Source organism: Oncorhynchus nerka, linkage group LG17 (assembly GCF_034236695.1).
Source record: "Oncorhynchus nerka isolate Pitt River linkage group LG17, Oner_Uvic_2.0, whole genome shotgun sequence".
NCBI classification, from domain to species: Eukaryota; Metazoa; Chordata; class Actinopteri; order Salmoniformes; family Salmonidae; genus Oncorhynchus; species Oncorhynchus nerka.
In genome coordinates, this window is record NC_088412.1 from 35,038,293 (window position 1) to 35,057,505 (window position 19,213).

At 40.2% G+C, this 19,213-nt stretch overlaps 1 protein-coding gene and 1 long non-coding RNA gene across 3 annotated transcripts in view; one reads left to right on the forward strand and one right to left on the reverse strand.

The window, feature by feature from the left end:
- Positions 1-19,213, reverse strand: part of LOC115145159 (carboxyl-terminal PDZ ligand of neuronal nitric oxide synthase protein-like) — a 249,689-nt gene that overhangs the window by 146,916 nt on the left and 83,560 nt on the right. The gene's annotated exons all lie outside the window — the stretch shown is intronic.
- LOC115145160 (uncharacterized) lies at positions 13,893-15,970 on the forward strand. 2 transcript variants are annotated; one of them, XR_010459372.1, is made up of 2 exons: positions 13,893-14,204; positions 15,152-15,970. It is a non-coding gene; the product is annotated as an uncharacterized LOC115145160 (long non-coding RNA). The 2 variants fall into 2 exon arrangements; XR_010459373.1 differs by lacking the exon at positions 13,893-14,204 and adding an exon at positions 14,216-14,610.

Sequence of the window (19,213 nt, forward strand, 5' to 3'; positions counted from 1 at the left end):
GAAGGGCATTGCCTGGGAAACCAAATAATTGTTTGCTTGTTTCTGCAAGGAGCAACAAAGTTTCATTACATTGTTAAGAGTTCATGTTAAGGCCGAAATGGACTCAACTGCACGAATGCCCGGCCTTCCTGTCTTTTTGTTACTACGGTCATTTTAAAAATTGTAATGAACCTTTATTTAACTAGGCAAGTCAGTTAAGAACAAATTCTTATTTACAATGACGGCCTACCAAAAGGCCTCCTGCGGGGACTTGGGCTCGGATTAAAAATGTTAATAATGTAGGACAAAACGCACATCATGACAAGAGATACAACACTACATAAAGACAGACCTAAGACAACAACATAGCATGGCAGCAACACATGATAATACAACATGGTAGAAACACATGACAACAACATGACAGCAACACAACATGGCAGCAGCACAACATGGCAGCAGCACAACATGGTAGCAGCACAAAACATGGTACTATCACTTTGTATAATGACGGGAACAGGTGCAGGAATACAAACATTTTTTTTTCTTTTTCCCTAACCAAAATAGAGTACGTCCTGAAAATAAAGGTGACCAATCAGGGATGTAACCCAAATAAAAGAGCGAAGTGTAAACCTGTCATAAATACACGGGACGTGACCCGTAATAACAAGTGCACACTAACACAGTATGTAAACCGTAATACAATGTACAGTAAACGTAGCATGAAAGCTGATACCGCAGAGCACAGGTACTCACAAGACCAACGGACATGGAACAATAATCGACAAGGACAATGGGGAAAAGAGGGCACAATTATACACATACTAATCAGGGGGAATAGGAACCAGGTGTGCGTAATGATTGGTGGTGATGATCGAGTTCAGTGACGCCTAAAAGGCCGGTGACGTAGACCTCCGGAGCTGGTGAACAGAATGAGCAGCAGTACCGGGGGATCCGTGACATGTACAAACATTATTGGGCAGAGACAATAGCACAAAGGGCAAGAATGTAGAGACAACAATACATCATCTCTCTTTGAATGAAGAGATGGCGTTAAAACTGTCCAGTTTGAGTGGTTTTTGCAGCTCATCCCAGTCGCTAGCTGCAGCGAACTGAAAAGAGGAGCAGCCCAGGGGCGTGTGTGCTTTGGGGACCTTTAACAGAATGTGACTGGCAGAACGGGTGTTGTATGTGGAGGATGAGGGCTGCAGTTGGTATCTCAGATAGGGGGGAGTGAGGCCTAAGAGGGTTTTATAAATAAGCATCAACTAGTGGGTCTTGCGACGGGTATACAGACCAGTGACCAGTTTACAGAGGAGTATAGAGTGCAGTGATGTGTCCTTTAATAAGGATCCGCCCCTTTTTTTCAATTTTTGCCTAAAATGACATACCCAAATCTAACTGCCTGTAGCTCAGGCCCTGAAGCAAGGATATGCATATTCAAATGGTACCATTTGAAATGAAACACTTTGAAGTTTGTGGAAATGTGAAATGAATATAGGAGAATATAACATATTAGATCTGGTAAAAGATAATACAAAGAAAAAAACAACCGTTCTTTTGTATTTTTGTGTACCATCATCTTTGCAAGATCATAATGTATTATTCCAGCCCAGGTGCGATTTAGATTTTGGCCACTAGATGGCAGCAGTGTATGTGCAACGTTTTAGACTGATCCAATGAACCATTGCATATCTCTTCAAAATTTTGTAGCAAGACTGCCCAAATGTGCCTAATTTGTTTATTAATAACTTTTCATAGTATTATTTCACTGTAATATCTACTGTAAATTGGACAGTGCAATTAGATGAACAAGAATTGAAGTTTTCTGCCAATATCAGACATGTCTATGTCCTGGGAAATGTTCTTATTACTTACAACCTCATGCTAATCGCATTAGTCTACGTTAGCTCAACCGTCCCGTGGAAGGGACACTGATCCCAAAGAAGACAAGGAGCATTGGTGGCAAATCTGATGGCCGAATGGCAAAGAACATCTAGCCGCTCGAGAGCACCCGTACCTGCCAATCTATAAATTACGTCTCCATAATCTAGCATGGTTAGGATGGTCATCTGAATCAGGGTTAGTTTGGCAGCTGGGGTGAAAAAGGAGCGATTATGATAGAGGTTATATTATTTTCATGATGTCTTCATCTATAACAGATGGTTACATGCTTATACGGTAATTGTGCCAGCCCTATACAGTGGATACAGTTACCGGGAGACAGTTACAGGGACTGGTTCTGCAATATAAAAGTGGAAAAGGCATGGGGAGCAGTTCCATTTGCTTGGAAAAGCACATCTCTTTTAATCAACAAGTATGACACAGAGACCTCGCCTGCTCCATTTCCCAAATAACATTTAATCTGCCCAGGGAGGGAGGGAGAGGGATAGAGAGATGGGTGGGGGTAGAGAGAGGGATGTGGAGAGAGGGTGAAAGAGGAGTTTCGAAAGAGAGGGGGAGGAGGTAGAGAGAAAGACAAAGCAAGAACGCTCAGTCATTAGCGTGTAGCAGTCAGCAGCCAGGAGCAGGTAGTCTGGACAGGAGCGTCAATAAGACAGAAAGAGGATATAACATTGTTTCAGCCTCCATTCTCACAGCTCAGGAACAGCAGAGAGGACAAGGTCAGCACTGTTCACTTCTACACCCAATGTATCCATACAACACCACAGGACTCCTCATCTAGGCTAGACCATATCCCTGTGTGTGTGTGTGTGTTTGTGTGTGTGAGTGTGTGTAGAGTCTCTCTCTCTCTCTTTGTTTATCTATTCTAATACCATATGTCTGTCTGTCCCCCTCTGTTGTAAAGCCAATTGGAGACCTGAGTATGGTTCATATTTCTGCTCTCTAATAAAGCCAGCAGTAAAGACATTTGAGACCGAATGTAGAAATCAGAATGATGACCACAGCATTACCATTCCCTCTGCAATCATGGAAATTGCCTTTCTATTAGCTTGGCAAACCTCCAGCACACTTTATCCCCATTACAAACACACACACACACACACACACACACACACACACACACACACACACACCCACACACACACACACACACACACACACACACACACACCCACGCACTGTGCAGGAAAACCTACAGTGCGCTCAAAGCGACAGGATGGGATAGGTTTACCCAGGTCGTAGTTTACCCACCTTGAGACAGATCTCTCTGTGAAGCCCCACCACTGCCTGAATCAACCCAACAACAAAGAAAAACAGCTCTGAGAGTACTACAAGGAATCTACACTCTGGCCCTACCATCACTGTAAAACACAAGGTATATCCTTGTGTTTTCAGTGTGTAGTGGCTCTGTCCTTGTTGTTAAAGAGACACCAGTGGCCTGCTCTCTCTTGCTATCTTATCTGCTGTGCTATAACACACAAATAGTGCTGTGCTGCAGTGTCGCCTGTTTTCACAGCGGAGTGATTGTAGGACACACAAACACCGTGGCTAAGCCGCTTTAGGTTGCTATCTTAACACCCTGGCGGGAGAGAAGTGGAATGGGAGAGAGAGAAGGCTATTCCAGCTGCCAAGAGCATCTGTGGATTGGAGTGGACTGAGATGTGGCTTTGTCTGCTGTTATGGTATGGTTGACTTAATTTACTCCGGCTATCAGGAATATTTGTGGGGAATCTTGCAGGAAAGACCCCTCCCTCCCAATCAATCATGCAGACCGAAAGTTAGAGAGAGTTCAGACTTATCCAAAATGTCACACATTGTGAAGAGTTTCAATCGGCCATTTCTTTATGTATCGGTACTCTGTCCCACAGTTTCTTTAGAGAATAGTTACTTGACCGAGAAGTTAGTTATTTCGCTCTGCCTCTTGTCCTCTGGACCACTGTCCTTGAGTGAAGTTGAGGTGAAAACTTTCAAACCTTTTCACAATGCATGGGTGGGTCCACAACTCTCCACCCGGTCCGATGGATCCTGAAGAGTTTCTGGGCAGACAGATTGAGTGCCTTGGGTAACTGTTCTGTCAATCTTCAATACTTTCCATTTCAGTTAAACACCAGCAGATAACCCCACTGTCAAAATCAGTCTGTGAGTGTTGACTGTGCTAACAGCACTGGCACTTTTCTCAAACCAACTTCTAACTGTCTGACTGACTGAGCACCCTTCTGACTTGACAGAAATAAAAAAGCTTTTAAGAAAGTATCCAAATGAATAATACTTTTTAATATTACGATTCAGTGAGCAGTTTGTCTGCCAACTAGGCAAAACAAATTAAGTTGGTGAATTAAAATGTTTTATTATTTCTCTTACTAAACTGCATCATTGGCCAGATCGTTAACGGTTCACTGGGTCAATTCAATACCCAACACCAGTGAGCTAGCCATTCTAATAGATGGTCTGCTGGCCACATCAGACAAGACAGCCATCATACGTCACACCCCCATGCAAATGCTCTAAGAGAATGGCAGTAATTGGCAGACTAAGAGAGACAGGGAAAGAGAGAGATAAGGAGAGGATTTTTTTTTTTTTTTTGGAGAGATGCTCTTCAAACATCAGTGTCTGTAAAGTAAAGATCACTTCAACTGATAAAATAGCAAATGATTGGGGGAGAGAAAGAGATAATGAAAGAGAGGGGGAGAGGCAGAGAGGGAGAGAGAGCGCAAGAGAAGGAAAATGTCTGTCCATTTGCCAACTCCTAGTTGTTGATATTTCTCCACTACACATGGAAATCACCTCACCGCAGAAACATAGAACAGCCCCTCTGTGAAAATTAGAAATTCCTTTAAAGTAACCCGCCAGAGGTCATTTCTTATTCTAGATAAGAAGGTTCCTCCTCCAAAGAATTGCATATATATTAAAGTATATTAATGAATTGGGGGTGGGAAGCAACGTTCCTTCCCACCCCCAATTCATTAATATACTTTAATATATATGCAATTCTTTGGAGGAGGAACCTTCTTATCTAGAATAAGAAATGACCTCTGGCGGGTTACTTTAAAGGAATTTCTCATTTTCACAGAGGGGCTGTTCTATGTTTCTGCCATGATTTTCATCAAGGGACACGAGAGAGAGAGAAAAAGAAGAGAAGCAAATGACATGCGCTCAACTAATGAAATATTGCACAGGATGATATGAATCACTGAGGAGTCCCTCCCTGGAGATTGCATGATGTTAACAGTTGGTGAATGTAAATTGCTCACTCCTTTTTAAATTGCTCTTGCGACAACTTTTTTGCAAGTGATATTTCATCCCAATATTTCAACACCTGCCTTTTCTGTAGCTCTGTTACCTCCGTTTTTTTTAGTAGAGGGGATATTTACTGGAAAATAATGTTTGGCAGAGCAGGCCTTCTATTCTAAATGAAGGAGATCTCACAGTAGTGTTAGCAATACAGCAGTGTGTCATGTCCCCTATCTGTATAACACAGCCCGTCACTTAACAACAAATAGGGTACAGACAGTGGCAGTGTAGCTAGCTAACATGCTAACCTTATCTAGCTAGCTAATGTTATCTGTTGTTGCTGTGTTCTTTTTCTACATCATATTCAAAAGATTAGCCAACTGGCTAGGCTATGACTGGTTTAGGAGCTGGATTTGTCATAAGCATGTAGGGTAAACTTTGCCACAGATGGAAACCAGTATGTTCGACTTCGGAAACTATTGGTATTTTCAAAGTTTTGTCATTTTCCATAAATTGCGGGCGCAAATTTGCAATGGAAATAGTAATAAGAGGAAGCTCTGGTAATATGGATAACTATTGAAATGTTAAGAGAAATACATTCCTCTCCATTGTAGTAGACACGGTCCAAACTTTGGAAGGTAGGCTGCTGGCAGGCTTCGGCTGCAGTACAGCAAAGCCAAATCAGACCGTGCTCATGGTTCTCACAGGGGAGGTGAAATGATAGAGACTGTTAATTAAACAGCCATCACTAACACAGAGAAGCTGCTGCCTACGTACAGACTTGAAGTCATTGGCCACTTTAATAAATGGATCACTAGTCACTTTAATAATGCCACTTTAATAATGTTTTCATATCTTGCATTACTCATCTCATATGTATATAGTGTATGTTATACCAATGCCGCTCTGTCATTGCTCATCCATATATTTATATGTATATATTCTTATTCCATTCATTTACTTAGATGTGTGTGTATTAGGTAGTTGTTGTGGAATTGTTAAATGAGATATTAGATATTCCTGCACTGTCGGAACTAGAAGCACAAGCATTTTGCTACGCTCGCAATAACATCTGCTAACCATGTGTATGTGACAAATAAAATGTTATTTGATTTTGATCATAGTGTCACGATCGTCATAATGAGTAGACCAAGGTGCAGCGTGAGTAGAGTTCCACATATATTATAAACTGAAACTCACCAAAACAAAACAATACAGCACAAACTAAACGAACCCCTACTGGTGTGCACTCGGGCAACTAAATATAGACAAGATCCCACAAACACAAATGAGGAAACGGCTACCTAAATATGATCCCTAATCAGAGACAATGATAAACAGCTGTCTCTGATCGGGAACCATATCAGGCCAACATAGACATACAAAAAACCTAGATGACCCACCCTAGTCACTATCACACCCCAACCAACATAGAGAATAAACAGCTTACTATGATCAGGGCGTGACAGATAGGTTACATTCACTTTGCTCATGATGCACGCCGCGAATTACATGCAATAACATCCTGAACGCATTGGACACGGAACACTACAAGAAAAATGTAACAGCATTTTTTTTTTTTTTCGCGGGTGCCTTTTTTATTATAGGACAGACACTTGTGGTTTTTAGATGCACTAATCAAAGCAGTGAAACTTGTAGCGAAGCAGAAATTGAGTGGTCAAAACCATTCATCTTGGGCCGAAGGGGGAAGCGGGGTTATAAAATGCAATCATATCATTCTTTGGATTATACTACTTATAAAATGGTAATAAATATATATATATATGCAATCATATCATTCTTTGAATTATACCACTAATAAAATGGTAATACATTTATTACCATTTTATAAGTTGTATAATTCAAAGAATGATATGATTGCATTTTGTAACCCCAAACCCCATTTTTGTAATAATAATCAATTATCTTTTTAGAATGATAAACTTGGATTTAGCTAACACAACGTGCCATTGGAACACAGGAGTGGTGATTGCTGATAATGGGCCTCTTTACGCATATGTAGAAATTCCATTCAAAATCAGCCATTTCCAGCTACAATAGTCATTTCCAATGTTAACAATGTCTACACTGTATTTCTGATCAATTTAATGTTACATTAATGGACAAAAAAAATTGCTTTTCTTTTAAAATTTCTAAGTGAATGTTCAAAAGTTTGGGGTCACTTAGAAATTTTGAAAGAAAAGGAACATCTACATATGCATAAAGAGGCCCATTATCAGCAATCACCACTCCTGTGTTCCAATGGCACGTTGTGTTAGCTAATCCAAGTTTATCATTCTAAAAAGCTAATTGATTATTAGAAAACCCTTTTGCAATTATGTTACCACAGGTGAAAACAGTTGTTCTGATTAAATATGCAATAAAACTGGCATTTAGACTTGTTGACTATCTGGAGCATCAACATTTGTGGGTTTGATTACAGGCTCAAAATTGCCAGAAACAAAGAACTTTCTTCTGAAACTCATCAGTCTATTCTTGTTCTGAGAAATGAAGGCTATTCCATGCGAGAAATTGCCAAGAAACGGAAGATCTCGTACAATGCTGTGTACAATGCAAAAAAAACAGATCTCAACATCAACAGTAAAGAGGCGACTCCGTGATGTTGGCCTTCTAGGCAGAGTTCCTCTGTCCAGTGTCTGTGTTCTTTTGCCCATCTTAATCTTTTATTTGAAGAATTGCCTCTTCACTGTTATCCAATGGATTATGATACATTTCTGGTAAAAAAAAAAGTGCAAAAAACTATTTTAGAACTGCTTTCAATTTATTTATTTGAGTTTATTTGTATTTTAAGCTCATTAACAAAGCAGAATAACTTCTGATTTCTGATTAATAAACAATGCAATGCTGGTGGGTGGTAGCATTCCCTTTTTCCAAATTTTGTTACATTACAGACTTATTCCTAAATGGATTAAATAAAACATTTTCCTCATCAATCTACACACAATGCCCCGTAATGACAAAGTGAAAACAAGTTTTTAGAAATGTTTGCTAATTTGTAAAAAATCTAAAACAGAAATACCTTATTTACATAAGTATTGTGTGTAGATTGATGAGGGGGGATGGGGACTATTTAATCAATTTTAGAATAAGGTTGTAACACATTTCTATAAAATGATAAGTGTACTTTCAAGTGTTTAACATCATATAATATATTTTACACATGAACATATGTAACATGTAAAATAGAATGAGACTAAATTTGCAAGATCTTTGAAGATCTCTTGCACATACGAACATAATTCTGTCCACTGATGCTTCAGACGTCAGCTTTCTAGAAATTACATTGGTGACAGAAAATGTCTGATGTGCAAAGACATACATCATCACATGTAAAATATTTCACGTTGTGGTCAGTGAAGTTTATGTTAGGAACTCAGTCCTGCCAGTGATCAATTGTCAGGTCTTAATTCGACAGGGCTCACTGTTAACCACCAAGTGAATAGACTACTTATCCCAAAAGAGGAAGGAGAAAGTTGGCGAGGAAGTGGTACAGGGGAGGCATACAAATTTTTTAAATGGCCTTTTCACTCACAGGATACAGTAGATCATCCCCAGAAGCCTTTTCAAGGGTAAAATCTGTACTAACATTGTTGATTTGCTGTTACCCTAAGACAAGACGGCGCAACTCTCCCTTTTGTAAATTGTGGTTGTGTGACTGGATTTGGAGCTGTAGCCTGGCCGTGAGTCTTGGTGGTAGATGTAAATGAGGTCCTGAACAATCATTCTGATTCACATGTAAAATAGCCTTTGAGGTTTTCATTTTTCTTGGAATAGAAACACCATAATATTAATCAAATGAATTATGCAACATTTCTTAAAATCAATCCCATTTACTGTTCTTACAAAAAAGGTTTTCAATTCTCTAGTACAGCCAATATTGAAGACTGTCAAATGCTTCTCAAAGATGCCCTCTGGTGGTCAAACTAGCACTAACTAACATTAATTGAACAATGGCTGACAAATCAAATAATGTGCCATAGAATTCTGCGGCAGCCCGCAAGGTGTGCTGCAGTATGACGCAACCTTTACAGGAAGAACTACTGTATGTCAAGCAACTTGGATGCAGTGTTGCAGTAAAATCATCTCAAGCAAATTCGGTGATCATTTATACATCTCACATTTGACCTGTCTCTTGTGATGCAGTTCACAGCAGCACTGACAGATGTGTTGACTTGACAACTGCATCAGAATTTTAAATGACCGTTCTCCCATTCCACGCAGGTTGAAGACCTGGCTAGTCAGTAACTAGCTAACACCATACACATTTGAAAGGGGAAATATATACAGTAAGCATATTTGCCATAGATGAATAGGGTAAACTTTTAATAATATTTGCTAATACCCTACAGTAAAATTTGGGCACCAGTAGAGTAGCTATCTAGCTATATAAACCACACTCCTCTGCAAACACGCATTCTCTGAGTTGGTTAGAAAGCGGTACATATTTAAATTAGGTAAGAGAATATTATGTTGCCATTGGTGTTTGAAAATGAGAGTTAGGGTGTTGTCAGTTCCAATTTCATGAAAACATGATCTTGACTGTTCAATTTTGTTTAACAATATACAGTATCACATATTACAATACATAGGTAGTGCTTGTAAGTACACCTATCAAGGTATAGAAATGAGCCCCTAATCACAGATTTGACATCTGTGACCGTACAGCGCCATCAGAAAGTATTCCCACCCCTTTACATTTTCCACATTTTGTTGTGTTACAGCCTGAATTTAAAATGGATTGAATTTAGACGTTGTGTCTGATTTGCCTACACATAATAACCCATAATGTCAAGGTGGAATTTTGCTTGTAGAAAATGTTAAAGCTGAAATGTCTTTGTTATGGCAAGCATAAATAAATTCAGGAGTAAAAATGTGCTTAACAAATTGTATAATAAGTTGCATGGACACATTCTGTGTTCAATAATAGTGGTTAACATGGCTTTTTCATGAATACCCCATCTTTGTACACCACACATACAATTATCTGTAAGGTCCCTCAATTGAGCAATGAATTCCAAGCAGAGATTCAACCACAAAGACCAAGGAGGTTTTCCAATGCCTCGCAAAGAAGGGCACTGATTGGTAGATCATTGTAAAAATAAAACAGAACAGACACTGAATATCCCTTTGAGCATGGTTAACTTATTCATTAGGCTTTGGATGGTGTATCAATACAAGCATTCACTACAAAGATACAGGCATCCTTCTTAACCCAGTTGCCAAAAAGTGAAGGAAACTGCTCAGGGATCACCATGAGGCCAGTGGTGATTTTAAAACAGTTTATTGTGGTAAGAAAACACTGAGGCTTGATCATAAACTCAGGCTTTAATATTGCATAAACTGAGGCTTTAATATTGCAAACAAATGGTCAAAGAAATTAACTTTTTGTCCTGTATACAAAGCATTATGTGTGGGGGAAATCCAACACAAAACATCACTGAGTACCACTATTCATATTTTCAAGCATGGTGGTGGCTGCATCATGTTATGGGTGTGCTTGTCATTGGCTAGGACTAGAGAGTTTTTTTAGGATAAAAAGAAACGGAATACAGCTATAAGCACAGGCAAAATCCTAGTGGAAAACCTGGTTCAGTCTGCTTTCCAACAGACACTGGGAGATTAATTTACCTTTCAGCAGGACAATAACCCCAAACACAAGGCCAATCTACGTTGGAGTTGCTTACCAAGACAACATTGAATGATCCTGAGTCGCATAGTTACAGTTTTGACATAAATCGTCTTGAAAATCTATGGCAAGACTAGAACATGGCTGTCTAGCAATGATCAACAATCAACTTGACAGAGCTTGAATAATTTGTAAAAGAAACAGAAAATATTGTACATTTCAGGTGTGCAAAGCTTTTAGAGACTTACACAAAGAGACTCACTCTACATACAAAGATTTGCAGATGTTATCGCAAGTGCAGCAAAATGCTTGGGTTTCAAGATTCAACAGTGCATAGCAATACAAAACAATACCCACATAATAAAAAAACAGGAGTCCAGAATCTAAATATTTAAAGTGGCAATCTGCAGTTGCTATATACATGTTTTGACTTGTAAATTACTGACATGTGCCCATGGATTCTTGAATAGTATATATTATAAATGCCTCAATGTTTGTAAACAAACACAATATAGATTCAAAACATGGTTAAAACTCTAATTCTTATGTTATCGATGGTCAGTCCTTTCATTCATAGCTCTGTCTATGAATTTCAGAGTGGTAACATTTCTCCAACCCCATCCCTCAGCATTTTTACAAAAACAGGGGTGGGGAAGACACTTTGTTATTGTGTCAACTGCTGATTTTCTCTTTAAAGTGACAGACTATTATTGAAAGTATCCTCAGAAAGGACACAAATCTACATTCCAGTCATTCTTCTGTAGCTTTCAGGGTTTAAGAACCCTCCCTGTCTCATACAACACAAAGTATGAATTAATTCTCTCACAACTGATGACGAACAGTCATCCAGGCTGATACGCTCCTCGTCAATTCGGTCTCTGCTCTCCCTATGAAGCCAAGCGCTCAGCAGTTGCAGGCGCAGCCAGGAGTGGGAGACGTGGAAGCTGGAATGTGGAGCTAACTTGTGCCGTGTTAACTCAGCAAATAGTTAGAGAGAGCCAGAGTCTGACTGACACATAGCTTTGATCATGGTTGTGAAAGTCCGAGAGAACATAAAGAGTTAAGAAAGCCCCTTCTAAGGATCTAGCATGCCGCGGGGAGGCTAGCTAGCAGAAAGCAGCATTCGAGAACTGAAACACTGACAACACTGACTGAGTCATCAGAATTCAACTGCAGGGCCGCTGACCAGTTGTGTCAACACCAGTGGATTTAACGTTGAAGAAAAGGCTTTTTAACACATTCTCTGACACTGACAAAGTAAATCGCAATATGAACAGTTTTCAACTGTCTCAACTTAAAAGCTCAACTTTAAGAGATGACTTTTTCTGAGAAATGATACCTAAACAAAGAGAGGAAAACCAAAACAAGATGGCAACTTCAAACAGCCCTCTGCTGTGGGTGTTTTGTAGCTAAAGACTTTGCTAGCTCGCCCAAAGCAGTTATGTGGTTGAGAAGTGTGCATCTCTTTGTTTGTGCTGTTTTCCCCTAAACCTGTCAGCCTGTCTCCCAGACCAGTCACACTGGGCAGCTAAAGGGAGTACTCAGAACTGCTGAACACTCCTTTTCAACTATTATTAACTAAAAAATACTGTACATCAGTGGGGGCTCTCAGTGGAGGAAGGGGAGGACCATCTGCCTCAATGAATTTCATAAAAATGTAAATTGTAAAACACTTGAAAAATTTTATATATTTTTTTAGAAAACTATGCTAAATATAATCACATCACCAAATAATTGATGAAAACACACTATTTTGCAAAGAAGGTCTACAGCAGCCTCAACAGCACTCTGTAGGGTAGCACCATGGTGTAGCCAGAGGACAGCTAGCTTCCGTCCTCCTCTGGGTACATTGACTTCAATACAAAAACCTAGGAGGCTCATGTTTCTCACCCCCTTCCATAGATTTACACAGTAATTATGACAACGTCCGGATGACGTTCTCCACCAGAGCTCTTGCAGCATGAACTGTTGCCCACCCAATCAAAGGATCAGAGAATACATCTAGTACTTAAAGCATAAGCTACAGCTAGCTAGCACTGCAGTGCATAAACTGTGGTGAGTAGTTGACTCAAAGAGAGAGAAAGACAGTAGTTGTGAACAAATGTATTTATTCCAAAATGAAGGAGAAGCAAGAGAGAAATAGATATAGAGCGAAATTGCAAAAAACAAAATCACTTTCATTTTCACTTACTTAGCTAGCAAATGCATCTAGCTAGTTTAGCCTACTGAAACACCCTACTCACCCACTGGTATAACTGCTTACTAACTGCACACTGTAACATTACAGCATGATTGTAGTGGGTTTACTAACACGTTAGTTATATTAGCTATGCTGACTATGACGTTACTTTAGGTAATATAGTGACAACGATGTAGGCTGTGTCTAGCGGTTTGGCTTGGAAAGTTTTTTTTGCCTGATCACATACAGCTGATGTGTTGTGCATTGATGTCCACAAGCGAAGGGACAAGGTGATAGGAGAGCGCACAGATGCGAGAAGGAATACAACGTGGCTGCTATGAATGTGAACTGTGTTTACGCGTGATCAGGGGTGTATTCATTCTGCCGATTCTGTTGAAAAACATTTCTTAAACGGAAGCAATAAGAATAAAACAGGGATAAACATATTTGAATTTGTCCAATAGAAACTCTTGTTTGCAAATGTTGGACTAATGATAGGGATAATTCAAGTATGACGTAGTAGCCTAAACCTATCACTGTTACATTGAACTGGGTGAATGAAATATGAATGACGGTCACCCCCCCCCCCCCCCCCCCCCCCAAAATTGTCCTCCCTCATCTTACAAGGCACTGACCGCCACTGCTGTACATCTACACTTAAAATAGCCTGCCTGCCTGCCCTGTCTTAGGCCGACAGTTACAGGGCAGGCAGGCTGACAGTGTGCCACAGCCTTTTGTGAAGTAAAAATCTCTGTAATTGGAGAACCTTCAAAGCTCAGTCTCTCTATGAGAAATGGATCAAAGCTGACAGCATTCACTGAATTCCATGGGATAGACAACATTCTCGCGCTCTCTCTGACTCCCACGGCTGAGAGATACTGAAGTTTGTATATGACGTGTCCCCACCAAAGTTTTTCATTGGGACCCAATTCCTCACAGTACAAGGTCTGTTTCCCTTTCCTGTGGGGGGGGGCTTTAGTAACAGAAACTGTCTAGCTCTCTGTGCATCCCAGGACAAATCTCTCAAACTGGCCAGGTCCGAATACACATACTTGAGTCCTAAATAGAAGGCCATTTGAGTATGTGAAAATATAACGTTTTATAGTATGTATAAAATTGAGTATATGTTAAATGCCCGGATGTCATAGTAATTTCAGCTTTGACAACAGCTGATTAGATATGCGCGTGTGCTACCGAAATCAACAAATAGCACTTAACAACGCAATTGCGTATTCTCAGTATGCAAAAATATAACGTTTTATGGTATGTGAATTTTCAAAAATCGAGTATGTTTTAATAAATGCCAGGATGTTCTAATATTTTCAGCTTTTTTTGTAGAATTCGCTGCAGACTTTTCGTGAATCTCACAGCCACGCATTGGAAGAGGCATGCTGCGAGTTTTGATAGCTAGAACTCTTCAAGTAAACAACAAAACAACTTTGAAGATGGCGAATAGCAAAGCTTCTGCAGTGGAGTTAAAATGGAAGTAGTTTTTGTTGTCCTTAAAATGATCACGACTATTTCATCGTAAGAGCCAATTTATGGAAGGTGTGACGCAATTTTGAAACCTCCGTAGGCATAGAAAGGTCAAATTGAGCTTCGTACCACATCGCCATTCCCACATTTTGTAAAAATGTGGATGGCACCGTATAGCTATGATTGCTTGACGGTAGGTGGAGGCAGGAGGTCCTAATTTGTCACGTTGGTTCATCTGTGTTGAGCTGATTGTAATTTTCATGCTTCGCAATATTAGTTTCTACCTGAACGCTTACAGCCTGAATGGGTCAAGCTCAGTGGTATACATTTTTTGTGGGGGGAACCCAAAATTAAGAGTACAGAATATTGTATTGGACAATACATATACAACTGCTTTTGAGAAAGATAACTTGAAAGATACCATTTTATTGAGTGAATGTATTTATTGGTTTCTTTCATTTTGATAAGAGATTGAAAAGGCAACGAATTGAAGGTTATTTGTTGATGTAAAAATCTAAATGTACAGATTTTAAGGTTGTGTCATTAGATATGGGGTGGGGTGGGATAGCCAGAAATTGTGGCGGAAAAAATGGGGTCCCCGCTGAAAAAGTTTGAAAACCACTAGTTAATCTAGTTCCAATGCACATAACCTCTTATGGTGATAGTAATGGTACGCTGCACTCTACTTTGCTCATGTTTTGGTTAATGTTGTGCTTCATCTTACGTCTTTTCAGGATCTATGTAAAGGAGTGTGAGCTGGAGAGGCTGCTGTCACCTGCATGGGTGAAAAAGAAGTGGGAGAACCATGAGCGAAAAATTAACGGTACGCTACTGCATGTCATCTTGACATTTATAGCTGTGCTGTACTTGGCTTATAAAGTACCACTTTTCTCTGAGAGCAATAACACTTTCCCATCTATTTCCTATGCTTCACCAGAACATTCACGTAAGTGTGAAGATACACATGCTAGAAAGGTGCAAGTATTGCAAAGAAATGGCATAATACATTTTTACATTGCTTTACATGCAGTATGTTTGATGCTGAGAGTGATCCTTTCCCATATTTTCAGAAGTTGAAAGCTCCCCGCACCGGAGTTAGCATGGAGGGAGTGGAGTCCACAACCACATCCTGGAAATGATATGCGGTGATGGATGAGGAGATGATGGACCGGCCATCATCTTCTCATCCTCCCTAGGTGCAGCCGTGGGCTCCTCTCCCTTCCAGAAGGGTCCAGATGTGGATGCTGGATAAAGAGTGGGAGAAGGAGGTGACTGCCAGGGAGGCACACCTATTTAGAGGCCAGGGAGGCATGCCATTTTAGGGACCATGATTAAGAAGTTGTTTTATGTATTTTGTAGGTGTTTTATTTATAGCTAATATTTATTCATTTTGTACTGTTTTTGGTGTCTTCCTTTTTTTAAACCCAAAGTGGATTTCTGTTCTCATTGAAAAGTGTTTCTTGTTTGTAATATTTGATATTGGTACATTTACTGTTGGTATATTTTACTTTCAACATTTCAACATAAAAAAGTGCACTCGCACATCTGAGCTATCTTGTTGCAGGTGTATGGTTACAATTAGATAAGTTGAAAGAAAAAAGAAACCAGCACATTGCTCTTGCTAGAATACTATTTTTAATGAAGATTACTTGTTGGCCGCTTGGCCTTCATCAAAGATTTTCAGCTCTACTAAACTAAATAAACCATCTTTGGTATAATAATAATAGATTTAATTTCTATAGCGCTATTTATAACTATCTTAAAGTGCATCAAAAGCAAAACAACAAGCAATACATTGTCCCGAGTAGCCTAAATATAGTTGGCCAGGTCAACCAAAAGAGGCCAAGTCTTTGAATCCAGTTCATGGCTTGATCCGAGGAAGGTGGTTAGGGAGATGGTTGATGAAGATGGAGTCTGGTGACAATATTGTAGAGAGATAGCTGCTCTGGGAACTAGCCTGAGTCATGTAGCCACTGGACTCAAGTATCGGTATCTGCAGCCCAATATGGCGACCGGAGAATGGGCGAGTAGGTGTGTTGAAAGGAGTGGTTGTATGGAAAACGGATCAGCTAATTGGGCAGATTTGTTGCCACTCAAGACCGTTTGGTGTGACTGAATGGGCTGCACAACAAGATAAGCATGCGACCAATGCACCGGTGTTCTATCGACATGCCGGCCGATTTAAAGTGCTTCCAACTGGGCATCACGGTTATGTCACTGGCAGTAGCTAATGTTTATATTAAGTAGAAATAAAAAATATATAACTCATATTGATGTCACCTTGATACATACATACAGTCTACTAATCAGTGGGGAGGGCATGAAAGGAAACAACACCGGGACACAGAGCACATTGCTCCCGCTTGACAAGTACTACTGTCTGGCAACAGCGTGGGAAGTAGTAACCAGTAGCCAATATCTGTGTAACAGTCACAGCTCGTGAAGCAACAGTACACCTATCATCAATATTTTTTAATTAAAAACAAATAATCGCGGGTTTTATAACTGAAAATGCACAATTATTTGTGTAAAACCAACAGCGAAATATGACTTAGACTCATCCTCTGGCAGCTTCATGAAATAGTACCCACAAAACACTGTCTCAACGTCAACAGTGAAGAGGCAACTTCGGGATGCTGGCCTTCTAGGTGGAGTTGCAAAGAAAAAGCCATATCTCAGACTGGCCAATAAAATAAGAACACTGCCAAGAAGGCCAGCATCCCGGAGTCGCCTCTTCACTGATGACGTTGAGACTGGTGTTTTGCGGGTTCTATTTCATGAAGCTGCCTGTTTCTCAAACTAGACACTCTAATGTACTTTTCCTCTTGCTCAGTTGTGCACCGGGGCCTCCCACTCCTCTTTCTATTATGGTTAGGGCCAGTTTGCGCTGTTCTGTGAAGGAAGTAGTACACAGCATTGTACGAGATCTTCAGTTTCTTGGCAATTTCTCGCATGGAATAGCCTTCATTTCTCAGAACAAGATTAGACTGATGAGTTTCTGAAGAAAGTTCTTTGTGTCTGGCCATTTTGAGCCTGTAATCAAACCCACAAATGCTGATGCTCCAGATAGTCAACTAGTCTAAAGAAGAACATTTGTATTGCTTATTTAATAAGCATAACGGTTTTCAGCTGTGCTAACATAATTACAAAAGGGTTTTCTAATAATCAATTAGCCTTTTAAAATGATAAACTTGGATTAGCTAACACAACGTGCCATTGGAACACAGGAGTGATGGTTGCTGATAATGGGCCTCTGTATGCCTATGTAGATATTCCATTCAAAATCAGCCGTTTCCAGCTACAATAGTCCTTTACAACATTAACAATATCTCCACTGTATTTCGGATCAATTTGATGTTATTTTAATGGACAAAAAATGTGCTTTTCTTTAAAAAAAACAAGGACATTTCTACCTTTTGAACGGTAGTGTATATATATATTCCTGAGCTTTCTTCTCTCCTAGATATAGGCCAAACACTTCAAAACCTTATTCTTTTGATGTATTTTTTGACTGTCTTTTCTGTCATTTATGAATGTGTTGTTCAAAGCATTTCTATGGGCTATAGTGGTAAAGGCCAAATTCAATATTGTATGCCAATACTAAAAAATATATACAGTGCCTTTGGAAAGTATTCAGAAGTATTCAGACCCCGGTGCCCTCCACATTTGTTGTTACATAACAGCCTTATTCTAACATGTATTAAATTGTTGTTGTTCTTCCTGCAAACTACACACACTACCCCATAATGACAAATCAAAAACAGGTGTTTAGAAATGTTTGCACATTTATTACAAATAAAAACTGAAATATCACATTTGCATAACTATTCAGACCCTTTATTCAATACTTTGTTGAAGCACTTCTGACAGCAACTACAGCATTAAGTCTTCTTGGGTATGACACTACAAGCTTGGCACACCTGTATTTGGGGAGTTTAACCCATCCTTCTCTGCAGATCCTCTCAAGCTCTGTCAGGTTGGAATGGGAGCGTTGCTGCACAGCTATTTTCATGTCTTTACAGAGATGTTCGATCGGGTTCCCGGGCTCTGGCTGGGCAACTCAAGGACATTCATAGATTTGTCCCGAAGCCACTCCTGCATTGTCTTGGCTGTGTGGTTAGGGTCGTTGTCATGTTGGAAGGTGAACCTTTGCCTCAGTCTGAGGCCCTGAACGCTCCCGAGCAGGTTTTCATCAAGGATCACTTTGTACTTTGTGCCATTCATCTTTGCCTCGATCCTGACTAGTCCCTGCCGCTGAAAAACATCCCAATAGCATGATGCTGCCACCACTATGCTTCACCGTAGGGATGGTGCCAGGTTACCTCCAGACTTGACGCTTGGCATTCAGGCCAAAGAGTTCAATCTTAGTTTCATCAGAACAGAGAATCTTGTTTCTCATGGTCTGAGAGTCTTTAGGTTCCTTTTGGCAAACTCCAGGCGGGCTCTCATGTGCCTTTTACAGAATAGTGGCTTCCGTCTGGCCACTCTACCATAAAGGCCTGATTGGTGGAGGGCTGCAGAGATGGTCGTCCTTCTGGAAGTTTCTCCCATCTCCACAAAGGAACTCCAGAGCCCTGTCAGAGTGACCATCAGGTTCTTGGTCACCTCCCTGACTAAAGCCCTTCTCCCCCAATTGCTCAGTTTGGCCGGACGGCCAGCTTTGGAAGAGTCTTGGTGGTTCCATACTTCTTCCATTTAAGAATGATGGATGCCAATGTGTTTTTGGGGACCTTCAATGCTGCAGCTCTACGGACAATTCCTTCGACCTCATGACTTGGTTTTTGCTCTGACATGGA